General features: G+C 42.7%; 1 protein-coding gene across 7 annotated transcripts in view; it reads right to left on the bottom strand.

The window, feature by feature from the left end:
* The window catches only part of CACNA1I (calcium voltage-gated channel subunit alpha1 I), a 376846-nt gene that overhangs the window by 106727 nt on the left and 257111 nt on the right, over nt 1-13008 (bottom strand). The window lies entirely within an intron of this gene.

Genomic DNA, 13008 nt, shown 5'->3' with positions numbered 1-13008 from the left:
CTTTCTTTCCATAGCGTACCTTGCAAAGTAAAAGGTAAAGGTAAAGGTACCCCTGCCCGTACGGGCCAATCTTGCCAGACTCTAGGGTTGTGCGCTCATCTCACTCTAGAGGCCGGGAGCCAGCGCTGTCCGAAGACACTTCCGGGTCACGTGGCCAGCGTGACGAAGCTGGTAAGCGGTCCCTATTTATCTACTTGCACCTGGGGGTGCTTTCAAACTGCTAGGTTGGCAGGCGCTGGGACTGAACGACGGGAGCGCACCCCACCGTGGGGATTTGAACCGCTGATCATGCGATCAGCAAGTCCTAGGAGCTGAGGTTTTACCCACAGCGCCACCCGCGTCCCTACCTTGCAAAGTACAAACACATAATTGAGCAGGACAGCCTTAGGAATCCAAGATCATGCAGAAACACAGATACAATATTGTACAATAAGAGAAAATGACTTACACCTTACACACTGTTCCCTGTCTGAAATACTCTCCATTGCTTTGAAGCAATGCCCAGGCAGGTTGCTCTCTCTCACTTCATGCCTTTTTGCAGAACTCCTTTCATGGAGTATCGCTGTTCCAATTCTTCCCCTCTCGGGCCCAATTTTAAAAGCTCAACATATTTTTTAAAGTTGAATATATAACAATCAGGCACGAGATGATGCTACACTGTTGAATTTCTGATATGCAGTTGCCTTCTCTTGCCATGTTAAATTTAAATGAAGTTCTGATCTTACAAAGAGTTTCTCATGCCAGAAGCTCAGCTTCAGTGGGACTATTTGCGCATGTAAAGATAAATAATGTACCACATGTCATTCCAAACCTTAGCAAAAGACTCTTGAAGCCTTTCAAGTGATTTCAGTGTAATTTGGATCAAGCTAAATGTTTGAAAGTGTTCCCTTGTCCAAAAATTTGCAGCTGAAAATGATTGTTTTTCCTAGTTTATTTAAAACAATTGATAGAGCATTTTCTCAAAAACGCTGTTGAGATGAGTGATAGAAAATTCTTATCTCTCTCTCATAATACTTGAATTTGTGGTCATCTAGTGATGTTTTTTGGCTGATATATCAGGACAGACAAAAATTAAACAAACAAGAGCTTCTTCACACAAACCATTAAACAACTTAGGAAATTCACTAACCCAAGTTATGGCGAAAAGAACTAGACAAATTAATGAAGGCTAAGTCCCATGATAACTGAGTATAACCCCTATGCTGTACCAGGCAACTCATGGTCTGGGGGCCATATCTAGCACCCCAGAAGCTATTCTGGGGCCTCTGAAGATACCCCCTCCATTTTGTTAGTAGTGGTGATAGCTGCATTGCTTGGGTAGTCTGTGTGTGTTTTGGCATTCTGCCCTCTATTGCAGGCTTTTTATTGGTAATGGGCATTATGCAGGACCCAATACTTCATCTCAGACACTTCCTGTAGCTTTACATTGGTGCCTGTCAAAGAGATAACAATCTTTAATGATCATTCTCAAGAGCAGCTGAAGTGCGAAGCTACAGATTGTATCTCTTTGTCAAGAGATCGTATCCCTTCATAAGGCATCAGCATGAAGCTATGGTTGTCAAAGGTATGCATTGAAAATGAACCACCGAGGAGATTTCCTTCCATCTAACTGTTCAACCCCCATCACAGCACAGATTCTTGCTATGAATGCTTTTTGCCTTAGTTTGTGCCAATTATTTTTAATGTGCAAATTATGTCTAAATAGATTCATAAATTGTTTTGTAATGTACTCTGTGTACATATTCATTGATATATAATTGCTGCTGTCCTGACAGGTACCTTGTTGCTTTTCTTTTTTCTGAATTGTAGTTTGCTGACTTGGTGTTAGCTAATTGTTGTTGCAATCAGCCTATATGCATGAAGACAAATAATCTTTTATCAGACGTAAGCCCCACTAGATTCAGTGTGGCTTATGCCCAGGTTAAATTGGGTTAGGATATTAACCTTAAGCCTCTGCCTACTGTGAATGTTATTTATTTATTTTTTGTTAGCTGTAGACTCCTCTATACACTCCTTAGTTAAAATCCAAACTGCTTTGTCCAAGTGGGGAGAACCAGCTGGATTTGACTGCTTAGGTTTGACCATCAATTCACTCCCTAAATCATTGTATTAAAATATTTGTTTTCAAAGTGTCCTTGTCTCACTTTCAGCCCAATCCCAAATGCTTTGCTGTCCCCTGAAGTTTTGTTGTTACATAACTTGTTTTCCCCTCAGTCCTGTTTGTGCTGTGAATTTAAAAACCAATGGAACACATAATGTATTATTGTTCTTTTTCACATGGTAGGAATGCATTGGCACAAAAAGGATTTAAAGCTGTCAAACACAACAGCATATTTACTACAAGCATTTCAAAGATTAATTGGCTTGAGAGGTATGTTTCAGCAGACACACACACAACCATTTTCTGATTAATATCCACATTTATGAAATAAAATGTTGCAACAAAAATGACTTATATGTGGTTAATTCGCATTACAATGACTGAAGGAGCCATTCATACAATTCAGGACACAATGAACAAAAAATCAACAGGGAGCTAAATTGACCTTCACTAATGCCAGAATGAGGAAAGCAAGATGTGATGACAAGTTTACTGTGAAATCAAGCTAGTGAGATAAGCTGTAATCCTATTCCCATTTACCTGGAAGTAAGCCCCATTGAATTCACTTTTGATTGTACAGTTACTTCTGATGGTTAGAATTACAGTCATAGATTAGCCACTTCATTAACTTTTATTTAAGGTACCGCAAAACTCTTTGGTCTTTTTGCTGCCAAAGACTAACAGGGTTACTCCTCTGGGAGGTCATTAACTTTGAAAGGGAACACGCAGAGAAGGCACCTGTTTTGTAAATATCTGTACATGGCTGAAATATGCATGGCTATTGTACACTACAACATAAAAAAATACACTCTTATATTTCAGCAGCAGCAGACAACAAAATGGAAGAAAGGGCTGTGCAAAATAAACCAATTGCAGTGGAGTGGAAAAGACCAGTTGGAAGTATGAATGAATGTACTTTCGACTATCCTTAGATGAAGGTACTTTTGACTGAGTTACTTCTGACTATGCTTACATGAAAATACCGGGGGTACATGAGACAAAGGTAGACATCACTGGCAGGCACAGGAACCAGCAACAGACAAGAGGAGGAAAAGCAGAAGAGCGAGTATAATAGGGTGAAACTAATTAGGAACGGCAAGCAAGCATCAGTAAAGCCTGATTTGGACAATGGGAAAGGGGAATGGTGGAAATTTGCAGCTGGTATCTCTGCTTATCCTCAAGTCATTGAATTCTACAGACAATGTGACCTTAATAGATTTTATCTATTTCAGTATCCACAGGATGAAGGTGGGCTATGTTGTTCAATTTATGTGATCTTCTTCTATCAATAGCTCCACCATGTAGTCTACAAGCTGGGATTCGGCAGTGGGGAGGAGACAAAAAGATTGCAAAATATTGATTTCACAACTTAAAAATTATGTAGAGGGGGAAATACATTTTTATAGGCCAGAAAAAGGTCTTCGAAACTCCATTTTCTTTCCACGTTTGCCTCTCCTCTCATAATCTCTACTGTATAGACACCTTTGTGCAAATTACTTGAAAAGTATTGCTCCACACTGGTGGTGACTGGTGGCTACTGGAACTGGTAGGATGGAAGGTAAGGAGACCAACAGTAGGTGGAGCCAGAGCAAATGACAGTCAGAGCCAAGTAATATTAGTTTTGTCCACTTCCTCCACACAGCTGTATTCCATGAAGCATAAGACTGAGTCTAAAAAGGAGGAAGCTGACAAAGCACTGGTTGTAAGAAGGCAAGACGGCATGGGCTGACTGAAGGCAGACTGAGGCTGCTGGTGCAGTGACCCATTTGCTGCAAAGAACCAGTCTCTGCTGCTCCCCACCTCTTCTCTATTGGGGCTTTTGGAAAGTCTGCTGCAGCAGGATGAGGCCATACAAGCATCAGTTTTGTCGAAAAACTTCTACTGCTTTGATCACTGCCTCAAAAGTGTTTGATTCCATAGCCAAATTCATCTGTCCATCAGAATTTTATATTCACTCTCTAGCACGATGCAGCTCTCAAAAGCCATGAGAAAATTCATCCGCTTCCTTCTGCATTGGACATTCTCTTTCAAGGGATTTTTTTGTTGGCATCAAGCAATGTACTCTATGCAGGAGTAGAATACAGATCGAAGATTGGCAAGTAAAATGCTGAATATCGCTTTTGCTCATGACTAACCTGCAGTCTGGCTGTTTTACAGCAGTTTCATTGTATTACTTCAGATTAGTGAGTCGACGACAGGGCTGTGCATCAGGAGAGGGTGATTCTATTTCTGATGCTGTGACTCACTGGATTTTGGTCACACTCCCCCCAGAACACAAGACTAATAATAGTAAGGCATACCTTTCTGGAGTTTGCAGACATTTTCAGGTAAATCTTAGCATGGCTGATGGATTTTATGGATGAGTTACAATTATAACATTAATCAACAATAATGTAGAATGCTCATATTTATAATACTGACTACACTTGGAACACCGCAAGATCCAGCAGGGCTGCTCTTACAATAAAAAAAAGCCCAAGTTGTTACATTTACTTTATCTATACAGTGGTACCTCGCAAGACGAAATGAATTCGTTCTGCGAGTTTTTTCATCTTGCGAATTTTTCATCTTGCGAAAGCACGGATTCCCTGGGTATTAATGGTTTTAAGAAAAAGGAAACAAACTCGCAAGACGTTTTCGTCTTGCGAAGCAAGCCCATAGGGAAATTCGTCTTGCGAAGCAACTCAAAAAACGAAAAACTCTTTCGTCTTGCGAGTTTTTCGTCTTACGAGGCATTCGTCTTGCGAGGTACCACTGTACATATTTTTTTCATCTACATATGTTTTCACTCAATGGTACCAAGTTGCAGATATCTGCTAAAGGCACAGGCCCAGTGAAGGTTTTCTGCACTGTATACCGGTATACCTTTTGCTCTCCTGACACTCAGTTCAATGGCTGCTAGCATGTATTTATTACTGAGAAGTCATCCCACAAGCACGCAGGCTTGGTGCATGCTGAACAGCATTATTATTTTGAGAGGCACCTCCGAGCCATAGGACACCAGCCCTACGATGCTCTGCCCTCTAACAACTTATTCTTGCCACATTTCAGCAAGACTAGTGTTACCCCTCCCCTCCCTATCCCCATCCATGGTATAGTTCCCTAAATTGCGGGTGGAGCAGGTGCATTGAGCAGTAGTTCCTGTCACAACAGCCAGAATTGGGAGTTTCCAGTTGACTGCTCAATCCAATCTCAGCCAGCATTGGCCAGCGTGTGCCTTGCATACCAAAGGTTCCAGGTTCAGTCCCTGCTAGCATCTTCAGGGAGGAAACTCTAGTCTGGAATCCTAGAGAGCAGCTTAATAATAATAATAATAATTATAATTATTTATATCCCGCCCATCTGGCTGGGTTTCCCCAGCCACTCTGGGCGGCTTCCAACAAAATATTAAAATACAATAGTCCATCAAACATTCAGGGGCGCCGACTTATAAAAAATATTGGGGGGGGCGGGGGCCCATACTGACTTATAAAAAATATTGGGGGGGCCCAAGACCTCCAAACCGCTGCTGCTGGGGGAACGAAAGGGGCGAGCCCCGGGCTGCCCCGACCTTCAGTGAACCTGTGAGGGCCCGCCCGTTGCGGCAGCCGATTGGCTGCCGCCGTGGGCGGTGAATATTAATGAGCTAGGGGGAATCCCCGCTTCTCGAGGGCTGACGCCGCCAGCCCCGCGAGATTGTTGATGGGTCGAGAGCCCGCAACCCCACCCCCTCTCTAGATCGGGAGTGGCTTTGTTTTAACTCATTACTGAATGTATTTTAAAAGGTAACTATCGTCAAACAAGGAAAATAAAAAATACCAACATAATTTTGTGATTTTACAAAGCATAATATAACTAATAATTTTCTTAAATTATTGAGGGGGTGGAGCCCCCACAAATGAATTTTTGAGGGGGCTCGGGCCCCCTCAGGCCCCATGGAGTCGGCGCCTATGCAAACATTAAAAGCTTCCCTAAACAGGGCTGCCTTCAGATGTCTTCTAAAAGTCTGGTAGTTGTTTTTCTCTGGTGGGGGGGCGTTCCACAGGGCGAGTGCCACTAATGAGAAGGCCCTCTGCCTGCTTCCCTGTAACTTGGCTTCTTGCAGTGAGGGAACTGCCAGAAGGCCCTCGGCGCTGGACCTCATCAATGTACTGAGCAGGGCTGAGGAATTGGATCCAGTCAGTGGGTTGGATCCTTAAATCTCTTCCCCTACTTCCAACAGGCCAACCTCATTATAACATCAGGTGACAAGTTCTAAGTGTCTTGATACAATGACTGATTACCTGCTCGGTGGTTACAATTATCCCCTTAGAAGTACAGGTGTGGTAGGGATTGAAATCAAGCTTGCAAATGGACCAAAAGCACCCAAAGGGGACCTCCCTAGTGCAGCCAATCCCAGTGGGGCTGTTAGTGAGCCCTGCATGTAGAGGAACCATCAAGAACTCACTTCTAAGCTCCTGATTGTTTCTTTGGTGCTCCACACTTGATGTAGGGCAGGTGGGCATAGCCACACTTGATGTAGGGCAGGTGGGCATAGTTTGGAGGAAATGCTGCCTTCTTCCCTATGGACCCTCTTGGGTGCTAAGATTGACAGAAGGTTGTTCCACCACCCTCCTGCTACTGCAGGAGAGGACATTATTTGTGGTAGCCCCTAAGTTGTGGAATTCCCTCCCCACAGACGTGCATCTGGCATCTTCATTATAGAACTTTCAGCAAATGCTCCTTACCTTTTTGATAACTGAGATGTGTATATTTTTAGGACCCACCTTATTTCTGTGATCATTACATTGCTTTAGAGTGTTTTTGACACCATGTTTTAATTGTTGTAACCTGCTGCTGAAGGGTGGTTAAATAACAACCACCACAACTACCACCACCACCACAGCAGTGGCTAGATAGCACTGTACATTCTTGGCAATCAATTCTTCAGCTAATCCCTACCATCACAGGATTTGCCTTGTAACTTAGCAGATAGAACTTTAGCCAAGTCAGTTGCTGTAAAGTACTAGTTGTAAGCAACACACATCCAAACACAGTACAAAATGAGACAGAATTGACAGTCACAGCTAACACCGTGGCAGCAACAGCAGCGAGAAGAGGCATTTTCTTCCACCTGTGTCAAAATCATGACGGTACAAGAGGAAGATATGATTAAAGACTTGCCACTCAAGAGGGATGAAGTGAGATTGTGCACAACTTCAGAAAGAAGCGAGAGGTGGCATAGAGGCAGAAAGGTGCCACTGGAGAGGCCATAATAAGAACTGGCTGGGGTGATATGCAGCCAAGCTTTTCTAGAGAGACCTGGGGCTGCTTCTGACAAAGACCTACGGGGATCTCTCTCTGTCTCCCTCTCTCTCTTGAGCTGTGTTCAAGGTGCAACCCATGAAGCTTCGGTTAAGAAGAATATGAGAAAGGGTGAATGTTAATAAAAGGATGCAGATGGAAAGGGAGAAAGAGTATATCTGGGCCACACAGAGAATTGATTAGCTGGTTATAAATTTTAAAATTGCAAAAATAAACCTTCTATCATTTAGAAAAGTGAAGTCTAAGAGCCCCCAAGTTATTGAGTCTCACTCCTGCAACAACAGGGGTTTTTTTGTGTGTTTTTTTGCAAGAGCCATTCTACCCATCATACAGAAGGAGATGTTAGAATTCTGGACTATACCAGCATTATGATACTATTTTAATAGTCGTGGCTCCCCTGAAGCATCATGGGAGCTGTAGTTTGTTAAGGGTGAACTGTAGTTTGTTAGGGGTCCTCTATTCCATTCACAGAGCTACAATTGCCAGAGTGGTTTAATAACCAAGCCCTCTTTCAAATGAACTCAGGGCGCCTGCCCTCCCTAGGCACTGACAACTGCCATTACGCCGCTGGTCATAAGTATTTGAGTGCCTTTGTCACAGCAAAATTGCTCTAGTTAATCTCTTTTAAAAATTGTGGCCAACAGGAGACTCTACACCCTGGTCACATGATAATCCTTCTGGACAACCCATTCTGAATTAAGGACCTTAAAATAGGAATCAATAAAACATTTTGACAATATTTCATCCCTTGAACATTTTGTCCACTGTCTCAGCCTATGCCTGCCTTCAATTTACTTATTTTAAAGTACTTATATTCCACTGCTTCTGAACAAACAAATAATTCAAAAATCTTTGATGCATTTACATAGGTGGAGCCTTTTCTGACCAGTCCATGTTCGTTTCTGTCCACTTTCCCCTCGCTCCTTTTACATCCCTTTATATTATTCTTTCCCCTTTGCTAATATCCACTACTCTTCCAATTTTAGCATCATCTATGAATGTCATTAACAAGTATGACTCCTCCATGAAGATTATTAATGAAGACATTAAATAAGGTTTGTGGGAAGGACCCAAATGTTCTGTCACTAATCTGTGCCATGTCTAGCTAGACACATGCTACCAACTCAGACCATTTCCAATTTTTCATTATTTTTTCAAACACAATCCTCTTGCCATTTTTCGGTTATTGCTGCTTAGCACTTATAAAGCATTTTCTGAGTGCTGCATTAAAAGATAAGACAGTCCCTGCTTACAGACTCAGAATCTCATAAACATGATACAAAAGGAAAAGGGAATGAGGAGGGGAGAGGAAAGCAAGCACTGGAGCACTTGATGTGACAACGTTTCTATGCAAATGAAAAAACCAGAAGTTTCCCCCCTCATATTACTAACAAAAATGCCTCTTTGATCAGAAGTACTGAAGATGTGGCTGGAAATCCCTGCATTTATAATAACTGAAAAAAGAAACACATTAAAGTAAAATTAATCCCAGAACAGTGCTGGTGCTACAGAGATACTGATGTGGCAAAGAGGACTGAATATTAAAAAAAAAATGCTTTATTTATATGTCTGATTTTTATTCATGCTTTAACAGGTTATAGTTTGGTGTTATAGTAGGGAATTGGTAAATGTTAGACTATTTAGAAACAATAATAAAATATGTATACAACTAATAATAATGATACAATGGGAAAATGGGGCTTTTAGTTTGGCTCCCTTATGTCCTGCACCCACTGGACTGAAAAGATTGCTCAGGAACCAGCATCAACATTTCCATGCCAGCTCCTGTGCAGACCTGAAAATAATTTTTCAGGTTTGCCGATGCCACCGGTATCAAATTATTAGGTGCCTGGATTTGTCAAGGCCTGAATGCCTATTTCAAGAATGAGGATGCACAAGCTCCACAAAATGTGTTTGGAAGCTTGCCCAACATGTCTAAAAGTTTTCCCCCAGACACATTTATTACCTTTCCAATATTACATTTTCTCACATCTTTAGGCACGGACTCCCAAGACTGCACTTCTGTGTTTAAAATAACGTGAGAGGCAACCCCGAGGAAGCAAACCCTACCATAAATCTTTACGTATTGTCAGAAAGAGCGGTGATGAATGGCTGAAAGTGTCTCACAAAACCTTACGTGGAAATTGCTTCTGTGTATCTGAAACAGGTAAGCAATCCCACAGAAGCTCCGCAAATTGTTCTTAGCGCAATGTAGCAATGGAACAGAAACCTGTTCCAAACACAGACACTTTTGAGCATCACTGGAAGGAAATCGAACCCAGCGCAGATGAACAGGTGAGTCTATGCAGATAGCATTTGGGTTTCAGCTCTCAATATTTCGCATTTAGTAAATATTGCTTAGCCTCCTTCTCCCTAAAACTCCTCCCAACTCTTCTTACCCCTAAGGAATGTGAGACCTGCATGTTAAAAACTGGAATAAAAGGGTGTGGTGGGAGAGGGAGTTTCAGGTTAAAAGTGACTAGCAGGCAAAGGTTTTGACACTCCCTCTGTTCCTGACCTTTTCAGGTGCAAAATATCCCCTCTCTATCCTAGAAAACCCACCCAATTGCTGAGGTCACAGAGGCGCCAACCTGAGCAGAAGATTGGGAGGGCGATGACACGCACATGACATGCGTGTAACACAGGGAGGAGCCGGGGTGGAGCCAAATGCAGCGGCAGCACGGCTTCTATAGCTGATGGCTCCTCCTCTCTAGTGCTCCGCCTCTTCCTCCTCCTACCACTGTCATTGGCTGGGGGCTGATTCCCCCCTCCTTCACCTCCATGGCAGGAGAAGGAGTCACAAGCCACTGAAGCCACACAGCGCTGCTCTTGGCTCCGCAACTGAGTGGTCTCAACATTGGGGCTGTCCTGTCCCCCCCCCAAAAAAATATTTTATTGGGGCAACTGAAGAGACCTGGACCCCCTAAAGTTGATGCCTATGTAAGGTCAACATGGGAGGCCCCACCTGCTCTGCGGCTCACTCTTTTAGGAGGTGAGAATGAGAGAAAGATACCTTTCGGTAGTCTGCAAGTAAACCACTCAAATCCAAACCTCCCAGACTAATTGCACAGAGAAGAACATATACTGTATTTTTCCATCTATAAGACACCCCCCTATTTTGGGGGACTCAGATTTAAGAAAATGGGGGGAGATGGCCCTGTGTATAAGATGCCCCCTAATTTTTGGCATTATTTTTAGGGGGGACGACCTAGTCTTATACACAGGAAAATATGGTACTTTGAATTTTGCACTTCTCTGAGCTTTGCAGTACTGTTCTCAGCTCAAAAACATAACAAAAATGCATGAAATCGTATGTTTTAGGATAATTTTTTTTAGAAAAGGCATACATTGAGCTAAAATAATCTATTTAAATATATATTTTGTGGTACATAGTGCAATGTATCAAATGCTCAAACTCTCTACAACAATATAACCAAAGTAAAAACAAACAAGCCCATGTATGTGCCATAGTAGGACTGGTGATATTTTAATTGCCCATCCCAGATAATGAACTTCTCAAGCTAAAGTGAAAAACAGGAATGAAGAAAAAGCACATGGCAGGGGCTGGGGCCTACTAAATGCTTCTCTCTCTCTCTCTCTCTCTCTTTTTTGCAGGGGTGGGGAGAGGCAAACTTTGTACAAGGCCAGAGTGACAATCCTCTGTACTCACTTGGGAGAACGAATGGAAGAATCACTTCTCTTGGCTTCTCATTTCCCCAACAACAAATTCAGTTCACTTTTGCAGCAATTTGTGATTCTTTTCTTTTTATAAAAACCCTCATGAAAATTCTTCAGCATTTTAGTGTGAATTTGCTCCTCACAAACACATTTTGTATGCACTGCTGACCAATATACACAGTACTGCAAGCAATTTACCCTCATATAATGCATCTTTGTTATGTTATTTTCACCAATATGATCGTTTTTTTTATGCACACACTCTCCTAATGTAAACCACGTTTGGCTGGAGAACCGAATCCCAAAATTTGGGCCAAGAGTAAATTTTAAAGGATGGCTATATTCCAGTTCTCATATCGCTTTGGAATGTGTGGATTTGATAAGTTCAGCTTTTCAAATGCAAACTGAATCTTATTTTTCTGCCATCCCAACTCAGTTGCAGTTCAGGAAACAGGCATAGGAATGAACAGAACACTGTATGAGCCATTGTGTTAGATGGCCTACTATCTAGGGTCCTGGAGTGTGGTGTGAAGCAGGAGTCACCCTAATGCTTCAGTAGAAAGGCAGGATAAAAATATAAATCAAGGAAAACATATAAATAAATACATAAAGATTTAATCTACTGAACAAAGCAATGAAAGGGGGTTCCTTATACAGTGTGATGTGCATAGCCTCACTTTACCCTTCATCAGGCAAAGGAACCCTGTCTTTTTTTGGTGACCCTGCACAGAAATAGTTATCAATAATTACTAATTCATTACCAGCCGCTGTGTGATGCCTAGTTGGGCAAACACTGCTGGCATTATTTGATCGGAGTTAATAAACACAGTGGAATACCAGCTGTGCTGCGGCCTTGGCTCCACATTGCCCTCAGGAGGGAGGTGATATTTTAAAGCAGCAAGAAGAACACAATCCCTGCTTCTATTCTATTGTGCTCTCGCACTTTCCCTCCCTAGTAACTATTCTACTGAAACGCGTCTGTTTCTCTGGCCTGAAACCTGACATGTTGGGGAGGGGACTCCATTAAACTATACTGTGTGTGTATACAGAGCAACTGCATCCCGGTTCACACCGTCGCCTAGCAGATTCTGATGGTTCAGCTCCCAGTGGAGCCTGACTCATACTTATATATCATGCACACAGAGCTGCAGAGGAGGAAGAAGGGACAAAAGTAGAAGCAAGACGAATGGGGGGGGGGAAGGTGCCCATTATCTCACTTCCCTCCATGTAGCATAGGTCTCAGAGTATTTTTAGATTACAAGGGGAGTCATGCAGGAGACAGCAAATGCCGTGCTCCTGGTCCCTAACTTGCAGAGCAATGGCACAGTTTTAGGACTGCTTTACACCAGGTTGCTTCCTTGCATAGATATCACTCCCAAGTTGGGAAAAGGAGGCACACCATGCACACATCACCGTATGATTGGTTACATCAAGAATGACGAGCCTTTGTCAACTCGAGAGCTCCATTCCCTTCTGGGTAACTTTCCAGAGGCAGTAAAAGCAGGCAGAGCAATGAATGCAAATTTTGCATTTGCACAGTAGACATGCCCCTCTCTGTTCTTCATCCAGGGAAGCAAGAGGCATATCAGAGTTCAAGGACACCTTCCAGGCGGTCAAGAACACTCAAAGATAGTGTGAAGCAGGGCCAGTGAGGGATGTGGCTTCAGGAGAGTCTTGAGGCCCAGATAAGGAGACTTGGATGGCCATGTTTGGCCTGGGCCCGAGGTTCCCAACCCTGGGTTAAATGTTGGAACATGTATTCATTCATCTGTGTTCTTATGAATGAATGTGTTCAGCAAACCCAGACATAGCTAAGGCTCCATCTGCACCATACATTTAAATCAGCAGCAAACCGCTTTAAACAGTGATGACTTCACCCAAAAGAGATTTTGAACTATAGTTTGTTAATGAGGGTGCCAAGAGTTTTTAGGAGACACCTATTCCCC

The sequence above is a fragment of the Podarcis gaigeae genome (assembly GCF_964106915.1).
Source record: "Podarcis gaigeae genome assembly, chromosome: 10".
In the NCBI taxonomy this organism is placed as follows: Eukaryota; Metazoa; Chordata; class Lepidosauria; order Squamata; family Lacertidae; genus Podarcis; species Podarcis gaigeae.
This window is presented reverse-complemented; position numbering and strand designations above follow the sequence as displayed.